At 37.3% G+C, this 14,506-nt stretch overlaps 1 pseudogene; it reads right to left on the minus strand.

Annotated features, from left to right (window-relative positions):
* Positions 1-552: 552 nt before the first annotated feature.
* The window catches only part of LOC140231801 (metal cation symporter ZIP14-like), a 28,709-nt pseudogene continuing 14,755 nt past the window's right edge, over positions 553-14,506 (minus strand).

Genomic DNA, 14,506 nt, shown 5'->3' on the forward strand with positions numbered 1-14,506 from the left:
GTTTTGACAGAAGAGAAATAATAAATGATTAACAAAGAATGACTTTGCAATATTTTTGTAATATGTTTGAAAATAATGTCACGCAGTTAGCAGTAATAAGTGAATGATCAATTGAGATCAGGGATGGATGATGGAATCGAAATAAAATATATCGTTTGAAACAAAAAAAAATCAGTCCTACTCCGGCCGGAGTGGACAGCCTTGACCGTTAGTTTCTTTCCCTGTCTTGACCATCCAGTAAGGGGGTGCACGTCACGAGACCGACACCCACGAATCATACAGTCCACGAGTCATACAGCCCACGAATCATAGAGCTCAAAAGTCATACAGCCCATGAATTATACAGCTCACGAGCCATACAGCCCATTAGTTCGAAACTTAGCTATTAGTCCCGTGTTGTATATGTCGAACTTTTTGCCTAGTGTCGAACTCCTGAGCTGTATGACACGTGAGCTGTTTGACTCATGGAATTATTTTCATTGTCGAACTCGTGGGCTGTATGACTCATGGGTGTCGGTCTAGTGGGGTGACCCCGTTGACGGTGGACATGGCCTACAGCTCGATGTTCTCAGCGAAGAGTTCCAAGACCAGCATGATACCGAATCCGGTCAGCATACCAGCGTTCTGAAGCAGCAAGATACCAAAACTACGCTGGTCCTTGTGGTAAGGGTCCCCGCCCCCGACATTGTTGATCTCAGGCAGCTGGTGAGAGAATACAAAAGGAAAAGACATAACAGCAACTATGGCATACAAATATATTGATATATTACATACAGATATATTGATATAGTACATTCAATTGCTAATGATATATTACATACAAATATATTGATATATTACATTCAGTTAATAATGATGAACACATACAAATATAAACAGGCAACTCTGCGTAGGTCGACTGCGCATTTTGCCAAATCATCTGCTAAGTCAGAAAAGAATAAAAGGCCAAAATAGATAAGAGGGCATAATCATGATAAAAAACAAAGAAACAAAAAAAAAAAACCGCAATCAAAACGACAGAGTAAAAGTATGTTTCAATATCATTATAAGGTCATAAGGTGTAACATATCTAAAGCACAGCTGCTATATATACAGATATCTTATACTCTATACTGTGCAGAAATAGGAAATTCCAGTCTGCTCAACTTCATTTACAGTCAGGTCAATTCAGTTCAATTCAATTCAGTTAATTTCAAATCAATTTGGTTTTATTGCTATACAAAAGAGTATGACAGCAAGTGCGCAGATTATTATGTTGGCATGCGTACAGAGAAAAATTTAAATTACAGGAAAAACACATAAAGTTACTTTCGTTGTACATCCCAGAAAAAAAAAGAATATTCAGTTTTAACTTTACAAGGTAATATTTTTACCTTGTAAAGTTAAAACTGAATACAGCGTGTGGCGATACACATGAACATAATACAACATAGTACGATTTAGCTGCCAATCACACATTACATAAACCCAGGACAATCATTTAAAACAAAAACAACTTAGTGAAAGTCATAAATTTACACTTCTACTACAAAAAGAGTATCAAATATTACATACCAATGTACTAAATTGATAAGTGATCGCAGGCCCCACTTATCAAGCAGAACAGGAGCTCCTGCGAGAGCTGCACAATATGCAATATTATTCTTTCATACACTTTAAAGGAAACCAAAACCCAAAGAGCAATGTGGATTGAGTGAAGGCAGCAACATTAGTAGAACACATCTTCTACTAATGTTGCTGCTTTCACTCAATCCACATTTCTCTTTGGCCCGAATCCGCGAAGGTGGTACAATTTAAACCATGGTTTAAACCATAGACAAAGACCGTAGTTTTTTATGTGATGGGGCGCCAAGTGTCGCATGGCCTTTTTCGTTAGGAAATCAGTTAGGAAATCAGTCATTTCGTCGATCAAATGTTTATTTCGTAACGAAATGGTAATTTCGTCGACGAAATAACTGATTTCGTAACGAAATAGGCCATGCGACACTAGGCGCCCCATAAAAAAACTACGGTCTTTGTCCATGGTTTAAGCCATGGTTTCATTTATTGTATCACCTTCGTGAATTCGGGCCTTTGGGTTTTGGTGTCCTTTAAATGGCATTTACATGAAACTAAAATTGGCAAGCAGACAGTACAGGATATAAAATCATATGAAATGGTAGCGTACCATGTCAACGAGTGAGATGTAGAGAAACATCCCTCCTGCAAGAGCGAAGATCCATTCGCTTGCCTGGAAGTTTTCACCCAACACTATCCCCAGAATGAGGCCAAGATAACAGGTGCAAGCCGACAGGAAGTTGGCGAACACGGCCTGTTTGACGGACATCCCAGAATTCAACAGGATGGCAAAGTCACCTGTAAGATGGAAACGTAATAACATGTTTGATCGTACCTCTTCATCCAACACAATACCCGCATCCACGTACACGCAGGCGTTATCGGTTTGTACATCGCGATGTAAGAATCAACTTTATTGATTGCCACCATTCTGACCAAAATAATTCATAAAATCAACATCTAACTGTTAAAAAGATCAATGAAAGTGTTAGATCTCCCGGTGAAATATCAGTCAACGGCCTATCTTACTGTAGAAGTAGGAATAGAATTTTCGAAAGTTTTTGGTTGTGTTAACCCTGAAAAGACGGGGCCTCCCCCCCCCCCCCCCCCCAATATAAACTGCGATTATTTTGTAACGCTTAAAGATTTCGGGCTGTCGTTTCAACATTTTCTTTTTCTTTAGAGGTTTTCGCAACTTTTGATACCAAATTTGCAAGCCTCGCATGTATGATTACTACAGGGTTACATCACGTTTTCACAAGGATGTCAAGAAAAATTCCATATTTTACGTTCATTTGTGTGTAAAGGCAATGGGGACTGGAATATCATATTATTCGGCCTATTCGTATTCTACTTTGGGCAACGTGATTCACTTTTTCTTGCCCAAAAGTGATATGTACATGTATCTATCCCATATGCACTGTATGGTTAATAAAGTGAGCAAAATATCATGATTCACCAATGGACTGCTCCATGTTCTTCTCTTATGCCCAAAGAAAGAATAATCATGACGCGTGCGATCAATCCAAAGGGACTAGATTGACCCAGACTAGTTCTGTCAAACTTGGCAAATTTGCCAATAATCACGGGGCAAAAAAAAAAAAAAAAAAAAAAAAAAAATCCACGGAGAGTGGATAGCTTGTCTGAGCTGAGCTGAAGTAAAGTTTGTTCTCTTTTCTTTCTCCTTCTTTCATCCTTCATTTCTCTCTGCTATTTGTTGTTTTATTCACGCACTCTTGTGTGTATGTGTGTGTGTGCGTGTGTGTGTGTGTGTGTGTGTGTGTGTGTGTTTATGCGTGTACATGGCATGTCAAAGTGTGCGTGAAATCGTCTGTTAGTTTGGTCAGGTGGTGTGTAGCAACACAAAGGTCAGTCATAAGTGCGTTAAAATATGAACAGATACCTCTATGGCCTTGAATCGACACGTCTCTTTTGCCAAAATAGGAGCGACAAAAGATTACATGCATCTTATTTAGGACAGCGACCCGACCCATATACTGTCCAAGTTACTGGTTACACTAAAGATAAAACGCTACATGAAGTGCTTATATATAGAGTTTGTTTGCAAAAACCGATAAGTCCATATTTGCCAAATGGAGATATTTGCGATTAAAGGTCAAGAAAAACTTCAAAAATGTACCTTTATATGTAGTGACCAATGTATCATTTAAAAGGTATCGTTTTGTACTTTATTACAGAAATCGTATTTCAAAATCTTCAAAAATGGACTTATCGGTTTTTGCAAACAAACTCTTCTATATATATATATACGCAAGTTCATTCTTTGTTTGAACATGAATTCCATAAAATTGGTACGTCGGGCAAGCATATGCATTATGCCGCTTTGAAAACGAGTGAAGAGAAAAACAGAAAGGTCATTTGTACCAATGTGTACATGAGCTAATTACGAACTGGCTTATTGTATCAGAGAGTTATACAGAAACTGAACACCTGCACTAACATGGCGTGTTATATCCTATAGCCTGATTAACGAAATGCCAAAGTGATCTTATTACTGGATCATGTCATACCGTATAGAAAAAAAAACTTCGAGAACAAGTAAAATATTGAGAGTAGTGTAGTTTTTATATAGTTATACGTGAGAGTTTGAAATGCATATACAGTAAAAAAAAGATCAGACAACCCCTCCCCCCCCCCAAAAAAAATGGAATATGTATAGTTGAACACACTGCTAAATGTTCACTAGAAAGATAAATTGTCTATTTGTCTTTAAAAAAAAAACACACAAAAAACAGATGAGACGAAAAGAAGAAAGTAAATGAATCGAGTCTAAACGAACGAATATACAGAAAGGAATTCAAACACAGAGTTTACTTGAAGTAGATGCTGAATTCGACAACTGTGTCATTTTTGCACCTATAGTACCTCCACTTTGTTGTCCCTATATGTTTGCTGTGGTGTTGAATTATGCGATATAATCCTCACTAGAAACAAGAGAAACCTGTATGACATCTCGATCATATATAAAAAGAAATGATGAGATACTTAGAGACAAATGAAAATGTTCTGCTGGTAACTCGTTTCATTGCATTCTTCTGGTTATGCCCTCACAAAAACCAAAAAAAAAAGAAAGAAAGAGAAAATTAACCTATATAGACCGATATCAAAGGGAAATGCGCCACATCAATATTACATTGATATTACTGTCATATCAGACGCGAGCGTTATGCATCTGAAACGTATCTATCATGATAATTTAATACACATTTGAATATCGCTGCGCCCAGTGACATGTAGTCGTGAATGATTTCCAGCCCTGCCTCATTTCAGTGGACTGCTCAACTTGTGTAACTTCGTCGAAGCGAGAGAGCTCTCTTATGTGGAGAAGAGACACAATTTTATGTACCTCCTCTGTGTCTTCACGCAACTAGATTTATTTCATAAACACAGGATCAAACTTTTGATTATAACGATTGTTGGAGTTGACGCAGATCATGGCTAAGGAACTACTTTTCAACATGCTCCTGCTGATGCACCTGCTAAAGCACGCAGGTAGGCTGCTATTTTTATCATTCTTTTCCTTGTCATGCTGTCAAGGTGATATTTTTTTTTCATCCGTTTGCTTTTGGTTGCTTTTTGTGTCCAACTTTTGATCTTCGATTTCGTTTGTGTGTGTGTGTGTGTGTGTGTGTGTGTGTGTGTTGCATTTTGTGTGATGAGGAGTTACTACAACGGTGAGGTGTCACACTCGATCCCTTTGAGGTCTTACAATAATTGTATTATTACGTGACTTCATGTCATCAGAGGATATGATAATATTAGGTAATAATGTCTTGCGGTGCCAAGATCTTCCATACACAGAAAATGGCACCATGCAATATCGCACTTCTGCAATATCAGCTACACTGTATGTCGACTTAATGCACGAAAAATAAGCTGATGGGTTTTCAACTCATATAGCTAAAGATAAACAGATAAGGTTTGAGTAGTATTTTGAAGCTAAAGTGTCTACATTTCCATGAAAGATGTTTCCTTGAATTTTATATGAGAAAGGGAGACTTTTAATAAAACAGGTAATTAGTTTTGAATTAGAAAAAAAATGTGCAACCAGATTGTTATGCCTTTATTTTTAGAAAATCATCCAATGTTTTTCTTTATTTCTGTCGGATGATTGTTTTCATCATTTCTTATCGATCTTTATGCACAGTAAGTTTTGCTGGTGCTGAACATGTTGTTGATTAGATATGGTTTCGATCATCCCTATTCGATCAATGACATGGAAAGCTAAATATGAAGTTATAGCTTTATCTCAATTAAAATGATACTAGGTTTTTAAGTATACATATCATTGAAATTTTGACCATATCACTGAAGTTCATTTTGGATTCGAACGAATTTTTGATCACTGCTTACATACTCATGTCTTGTACCCTTGGACAAGTTTATACGAAACGTTGCGCTTGCCTGTGATACGACCGATATATCTGTGATATATTTGTTCATCTATTTCGAAACACAGAAAATTATGTAAGTCTTGTTGATAAGTCAGTGATGACGAGCTCGCGTAAGAAAAAAATTGGACTTCAGTACGTAACACATAGCAATGTCCGTTAGCGTTTCTTTGAAATGAGAGCATGAACTTTTTTTTCAGTACTTATCTCTCGCGACATTTAGCAAAATATTTCTGTTTTCTCGAGACTTTTTGAAGGTAATGAAATGCCTTTATTTTACATAACCAAGTATGCAGTGCCCATCATGGATAACATAATTAGAATTCAAAGGGAAGAGGAAGAGATTCCCTTCCCTTTCAACCAATATTGCTCTCTCTATAGCTGACAATTATAAAATAATAGCCATCCAAATTTGGATTACCTTTTTTTTTGATACGCACTGTGTTATATCGTTATTTTTTTTTTCTGTAAAAATGATAGAAGAATAAGAGAGGATAGTGTAATATAAAACATTCATTGAATGCTAGGAAATGGAACAAGATGATGGTATCTGGCGGAAAACAATTTTGCACAGGAGGTTAAGTTGCAGGCTGTAGTGATCATAATTATTAATCGTCATGTAAGGTCATGTGACCAGTTAAAGGCATAATTTCCCATTTGCAGATGAAACAAAATCCCAGCATTAGTGCTCTAAAATAGTTCTAAAAGAGAGTTAGGGATAGAAACAACCACTGTGAAAATTCGAATATGTATAATCGATGTTAAGTATTGTTGAATACACAAAATGTGAACAATATGTACAATAAAAACAAATCAGACTAATCCGTCTACAGTTATGGTTTATTGAGAAAAATACTGATGTCTCCTTATACTTTAGGCCTTATTGCAAAAATTTTATATGGTAGGATGTTTTGTGATACAACAGACCTACACATATGCATCAAATGTGATATCTTGAATTGTTTTAAAATCACTGCTCCCAAAGGTAAACAAGACCTTTAATCGCTGCCCTTAATGCCGGCGCGGCGCCTCGATCGACTGTCCTAACAGTTGTTCAGTCCACAGACGAAATATTGCAGTGTCCGTTCTTTTCTTCATTTTTTTTTTGGTGTGTTTGTATATGGGTTGATAGAGTCTGATACGTTCTCTGTAATGTTAGACGTGCATCATTTCCATTTGCCGCAGTGGATTGTTTTATAGTGTTTGAGAAGCATGAGAAACATTGAGAAACATGAACAGTTCTTCCTGAGAGAAGAGTAACAGGTGCCCGTTGCATAAAAGTTACTATTATGGTAACTTTGCCATCCAATGGTAACTTCCATGGAATTCTTGATTTTGATTGGCTGTTGAGTATTGTTGCCATGGTAGTTACCATTGGATGGCAAAGTTACCATAATTGTACCTTTTATGCAACGGGCCCCTGGTGATATTATTTTCAATTTTGGTTCATTTAGACGCAGGTACTGCGTGTCCCGATGGATGGGAAAGCATAGGCATGGGATGCTACAAGTATGGTTCCAGCTCCTACGTGAATTATGACGGAGCCGTGGCAGCCTGTAGTGCCATAGGGGGTTACCCGTGGGTGAACAACAACTACGAGGAGACATCAGCAGTACTATCGTCAGATTACGTTACAGCCTTTAAGCAATGGCTGCCCTATGAATTCATCTGGATTGGCTGTACAGACAGAGAGGTAGAAGGAACCTTCAAGTGTGAGGATGGATGGCAATTTCAAGGTGCTGACGGTAAGAAATAAAAAGAGTATCTCTAGGATTTGGGTAGACGGTCATCGTATAAGCATGTAACATTTTTATATTTGAAAAAAAAAAATAAGTCTGTTACAGTTTCATTCCAGTGTGTGTTTATCACCAGACCTGATTGACAGTAATTGCAATAACAATTAGTAAGTATATAGAATATTTGATTTTGAAGCCTGTATTGCATACTATGTGTCAATATATCTGCAAGATGACGTCAAGCAAGCTTACATTAAAATTAATGTTTGAATTAACATTTGCGGACTTATAGTATCATCATAAATTCAGTAAATTTATGTGTAATTTTAGAGAAATGATAATCCATGTTTAATTATTAATTCTCTCATTGACAGTTGTCTGGAATGGAGGATGGAGCACCGACACAAGTCTAAACTGTGCTGACAGGTCTCCTGCTTTCCCTTCGCAAGCTCCAGTTAACACTCTGTGTACGCAAAGCGTGTACACCTACGCTCTCTGTGAAAGTAAGTGCAGAACATTTTCTGATCGATGACCTTCATTAGTCAGTGCACGACAAAAAACAATACCTTGCAAATAAAATCACACCTTTCTCATGAATCCAAACACTACAACACATTCTTTATACAAAATGCATTGATATTACGGGGGGGGGGGGGGGGGGCGCCTTTCCCGTCACACATGTATGCAGGTATGTGTTTATGAACAATATGTGTGCATGATACTTCCTTTGTATATGTATTATGTATGTTTTTCAGACACACTCGAAGTGTGTATCAAAAGGAATTTGTAGGGTTTTTATGCCTCCGCCACGAAGTGGAGCCGGAGGCATTATGTTTTCGGGTTGTCCGTCCGTCCTTCCTTCCGTCCGTCTTTCCGTCCGTCCGTAATGAATTTTGTGGACAGCGTAACTAAAAAACCTTTTGAGGTATCTTAATGAAACTGGGCATTTATGTGTATTAAGGGGTAAAGTTGTGCCTATCAACTTTTGGGTGCACATGCTCAAGGTCAAAGGTCAAAAGGTCAAGGTCAAAAGCTTAAAATTTCACTATTTCCCCCATATCTATGCAATGCCTGAAGATATTTTCTTGAAACTTAGTGTATATATGTATTACCCAATTAAGATTCTCTGGTAAAAGTTTGGGGTCATGAGGCCAAAGGTCAAAGGTCAAAAGGTCAAGTAAAATGTTAAAATGTCATTTTTTTTTCTCCGTATCTTCGAAATTGTTCCAGGTATCTTCATGGAACATAATATATATGCATGTACGGACCGGCAGTGATTATCTAGGGAATTCTGGGTTCATGGGGTCAAAGGTCAGGGGTCAAAGGTCAAAGGCAACACTTCAAATTTTACTATTTCCCTCATATTTATGCAATGCCGGCAGGATTATTATTTTTTTAACTTGGTGTATGCATGTATAACCCAGTAGAGATTCTCTGGGAATTTTTTTTTTAACTCAAAAGGTCAAAGGTCAAAAGGTCAAAGAACAAGTGAAAGTGCTGAACTTACTTCTTCCTCCATATCTCGGGAGTGGCTCTTCGAAAGTTATCTTGAAACTTTATAGTACACATTCAAATGCATGTTCTGCCTGACAGTGATTTTCTTATGAATTTTAGGGTCAAAGGCCAGATGAAAATGGTAACAATTTACTATTCAATACAGAAATTGCACTTTTTCTCCATACTTTGAAAATTACTCAATACATAAACTTATGAAAGGGTCAAAGTCAAGTTAAAGTCCTTAAATCCCCAAATACGTGCTCTCCTATTCATCCAATTAAACATAGGTCAAAGTAGGTGAACATGCAACACATTTGTGACAAACATGTCATTTTAATATTTTGCCAATTTTGTGAAAATGTAATCACAGATTGTCCACATGTACTATAGCCCTATTGGGAGAATCATGCATTATGGCGGAGGCATACCAGTCGCATAGCGACATTTCTAGTTAACTTTGTCTTCAATTTCCGACGTGTTACTGTCACTTTATACCATACGTATACGTTTATATTTCTGCCCGTACATGGTAACATTTTTGTGTGTGTACCTTATTGATAATGGTTTGAGAGGAATGCATATCTCAAGCTCTGCTCCCCCCCCCCCCCCCATTTCCAACATATTCAACATTTTCAACGTTATGTGGTAAATATCTAGGTCTCGAGTTCGAATCCCGATGGAATCCTATTTTCTTTGCTCAATTTTTCACTACTAACTATTATTCATTTCTGGTCAGTTTTCTTGTTTGCGTTTGTTACAAAAAAAAAAAATCATGAGGGGACTCTGAAACTTCATTTGAAAATTCTATCATGTATCATTGATTGCACGCCTTGTTATCGATGCTCTTGTGGAAAACGTAGGATACAGAAATGCGAAAAAAAAAAATTGCTTGTTTAAAGAAAAATAAAAATCACTTAACTTCTTGTGGTGAAATAGCCATAGTCTAAATGTTTAGTTTTGATCCACAAAATTTTATTTAAAAAAAAAATATTTCTTTGCATCATTTCTATAACTTCTTAAGTGGAACCGATACATCCAACCCGGACGAGATCAAGTCTTTATTCGTTGGTGAAGGACGAGTTTGGTGTACCAGTGAAGAATAAATGCTTACGAGGAAGCGTGATGGCGACAATTGCTGTGGAGAGCAGGATGCAGTGCGCCGGAGAATGCTTAAAGAATTCCGAATGTTCATCTTTCAACTATAAGGCGGATGTATGCGAGCTGAACAGCGGTACGAAAGACGATGGTCCTGGAAATTTTGAGGTTGACCCAGGATGTAGCTATTATGAGCCTCTGTATCAAAATGACGAATTATAGCTGCTACTTTTCATTAATATAGCTGCTCGAATTTATTGCTGACATTGACGTGTGTTTGTTGAGGTGAGAGTTTGGATCTAACGATAGAAAATTTCGATTTTTAGACACGTTCTGACACTACTTTTTTTCTTTCGAGAGATTATCAGATCCTGCAAACAAATATTTCAGACAATATGTCAGGATGCAACCTGCGAGACTGCGATTTTATCTCCAATTTACCTATTTGTTATTTCTATGCCGTTTTCCTGGGGTTTTATTTAGATGAATATTCTAAGACTTGTTCATATTGTATACATATCTATTTCTATACATTATTCTATACAATGTACATGCATATTCATCTCTCCTTTCTCGTTTTCATTTGTATATTATCAATTTTCATGATAATATCTCATTCACATGTCATAATATGAACTCGCTCTAGTTATGTCCTTCTGCGCTTCAGAATAAGTCACAAAATCAAATGCTGTATCTAATATATGTGTCTAATTGTCTCGTTTCATTATTACTAGAATTTTCACTACTCACGAGGGGACTGCATTCTACAAGCTTGGCTTTTTAGCAGTCCCCTCCATTTCCGACCTTTTCTTTGTTATGATTCAGTCACATTTTGTCCATGTATTTCTTCAACTAAAGTATGTTTATTGTTTCATGTAAACAAACGACGAGTGTTTCAATTTCAATTGGATATGCAAAAGTTACATTGTACTTAATTTGTTTATATGCCATTGTCATGTATGCTTTGGCCGGAAATGAAATAAAAATGAAATGAAACGAAATGAATGAAATATGATTAGGAATAATTACAATCATATCCAATTTCTGTATTCAACATGCAAACACTACAGTAGTATACTTCACCATATTTGTCTTTCTCTCTTTCTGTCTGATTAGATACGAAGCACATATACATACTGTGTTTATGATTATGTGTTCAAAAAAAATGAGTCATGATATTGATGATAGATTACCGGTACATTTCATTTTCTGTATTCAGTGTGATACTGGTCATCGTGCCATCAGTGCACGCATTCGCGTAGTATACTGGAATGAACGGATGGTTAAGCAGGTTACTTGATTGTCACAGATATTGATAAGAATTACGTAAAATATTGTCAGAATGATGAATGAAAACGTTTTGAGTACACAATCATGATGAATACGAGTATTCGAAACGGTAAGGACTGACACACACGTAAACAAACTCACACATACAACTAATATGACTATATCTAAGTAGATAATATTTTATATGTTATTGTATATTGCATTTGCCTATTGCATTTGTCATTGCAGGTGTTCATAATCTATTATGCATGTAATTCATACGAGAAAAAAATAACGCGCTTGGATTTTCATTGCCTAAAGGGGGAGTTCGCCTCAAACACATAATCAACGAGAATTCAAATGCAGAACTATTACTTAAACGAATCAATGAATTTTATAGAAAATAGGAGAATCCATCGCAAAGTTATGAATTTATGAATTTTTGGTTAAATCGATGTAAATACGATTAGACTCATAAGAGATAAAAGTCACATCTACATAGCCACGTGTACATAAAAGGCATGCTGTGCAACTACAATAGCTACAGATATACATAATAGATGAATCGACAGCTAATGTAAATGAAGCGTCAAGAAGCGTAATTTAGCTGCCGTCAAAATGTTCCATTGATCATGCTTCTTTTCGACGTCTGTGTGAATAAATTTGTACAGTTGAGAATCGCTCATGATTAAATCGTTGAGCCCGAGGCAGGCAATTCATGACGATTGAATTCAGATCTAGAGACATATGGCATAGAGAATTCTAATTTCTGTATAAAATGCAGAGTTACTTCATTTCATCTGTGTAAGTGCACCTCCTCATTAGTTGAATTGGATGCCTTGGCAACGAATGAGAGTTCAGAAAGTGTGCAGTTATTTTTCTTTCTTTTTTATGTATTCCCATGAAAATTGCTAGTATTCACGTATAAGAGAAGATTAATGATTACTTAGTCGTAAGTAATAAATTATTCATAAAATTCATTTATTCTATATCTAGCCATGTTGACATCTACAGTCCCGATGTCAAAAGAGATAATCGTGATTATGACGCTTGTGTGTGTGTGTGTGTGTGTGTGTGTGCAGGTGTGTGTGTACACCGTGTCTGTGCAGCTTCTCTTCTGAGGACCCCACAAGCAATAATTGATTTCCTGTAAGTTCTCCCACACAACATCTTAATTTTCAGATATGATATTGGCGTACTCTATACAGTCATTTCAGGTGTATCCTGGGATTTTGATTTAGGATTTCGTCCTCTATACGGGATTTTAGAATTTTTGTTAACATAGTTAATTTGTTTGACGTCTAGATGTAAGTTACGATTTTGATCTGTAAAAAACCTAATAAATATGAAATAAAATGAAATGAAATTATATGATATGAGGTCATCATGAAGGCAGCATTTCAGCCACGAGCTGTATAGTAGTCAGCTGCCGTCGAGTGGTGGGGATTTGCCCCCAAATTTGCCGCCTAACGAACGTGAGAATGTCTCATAAAGTACCCGAACAGTTTGCGGATATGTCGTAAAAATGATCGGAAGAACTTCGCGGATTTCGCGAAACATACGCGAGTAAGAAATTCTCCAAACTGTCGGTATCGATATCTGTTTGGAGTGTCACGAAGATTTTGCGAACATCGCGCATGTCTTGCGGAGGTCGTGCGCATGTGACGAGGCTTTTAAGACATTTTCGAGAACAAATCACACCCAAATTACGACTCAGTGTGCGACATCCAATCTTTTGCAGACAGAAATACGAATGCTTGACTTTGCCATTTTTTCTGACATTCGCTTCCATAATTCGTAAATCGTTCGCATGCTTCGTGAAATTAGCCCTTTACGACCCATCAGGCGAGTGAAGGAATGCATGAAAGATGAGCAGTCGTAACTATATAATGTGGCGCTCTGCTTTAGTGGAAATGTCCACTGAGTGTTTGCTTCAATTACCCAGAGATGTAAGTAGTTGCTCGTACACGTGCTTTCTTGTTTATTGCACTGTAAGAACTTTTGTTGTTTATTTCGGGTGCTGTTCGTTATTCCGAAGGTTCGTTATTCCGAAGGTTCGTTAATCCGAAACACACAAATTCCCTATACCTAGAGGTTCGTTAATCCGAACATTTGTGGCGTTATTCCGAAGGTTCGTTATTCCGAAGATTTGTTAATCCGAAAATGAAATTCGGAATAACGAACCTTCGGAATAACGAACCTTCGGAATAACGAGCTGTAACCGTTTTTTCACCATTCATGGAGGGAAAATGAGTGACAAGGCAGAAGGGAAGTCGAATGAAAGTCATGTATGCTTAGCAAGCTGTCTTTTACTAACACTATCATAAGTAATTCATCATCATCATCATCATCATCATCATCATCACCATATCGCTCGTCATATCATTTGGTACACTGCCTAACTTTCAGAAACACGGTACCACGATCATAATTCGAAATGGACACCAGAGCATACAAACCACAAAGTACTAACACTCCAGTGTCTGCAAGACAAACGCGTTACTACAAATGATATAGGCAGCTATTATAGGACAAAGTGAAAGGACTAGGAGCAAAACTTCTCTCAAATCACCGCAGCAAAATGGACAAATTACCGATACAAAGATACACACAACAACGTGAAAGAACAATACTTTACTTTGAAATATAAAGGGAAAGAAAAGAAAGACACTAAAGGGAGAGATCGTACTTAAAGAGATATGAGAAACGACTAAAATATTTTAAAATGAAGCGAAAAGTAAACGAAGTTTGCTCCGTCCAGAAGTGTCGCGCCTTGCAAATTTCGAGGATGGCCGAGCCAGGTATGGTACGGGAATTTGATTTCCTGGCCGGACGCGCGCCCGGCTCGCTGGCTCTCTTCAGCGAGTCGCTGAACACTACGTCCTTATTATGACGCCACACGCTGGCGCGCTGCTGATAGGACTGTGCCGATGCCTGTCA

Source organism: Diadema setosum, chromosome 8, assembly GCF_964275005.1.
Source record: "Diadema setosum chromosome 8, eeDiaSeto1, whole genome shotgun sequence".
NCBI lineage: Eukaryota > Metazoa > Echinodermata > Echinoidea > Diadematoida > Diadematidae > Diadema > Diadema setosum.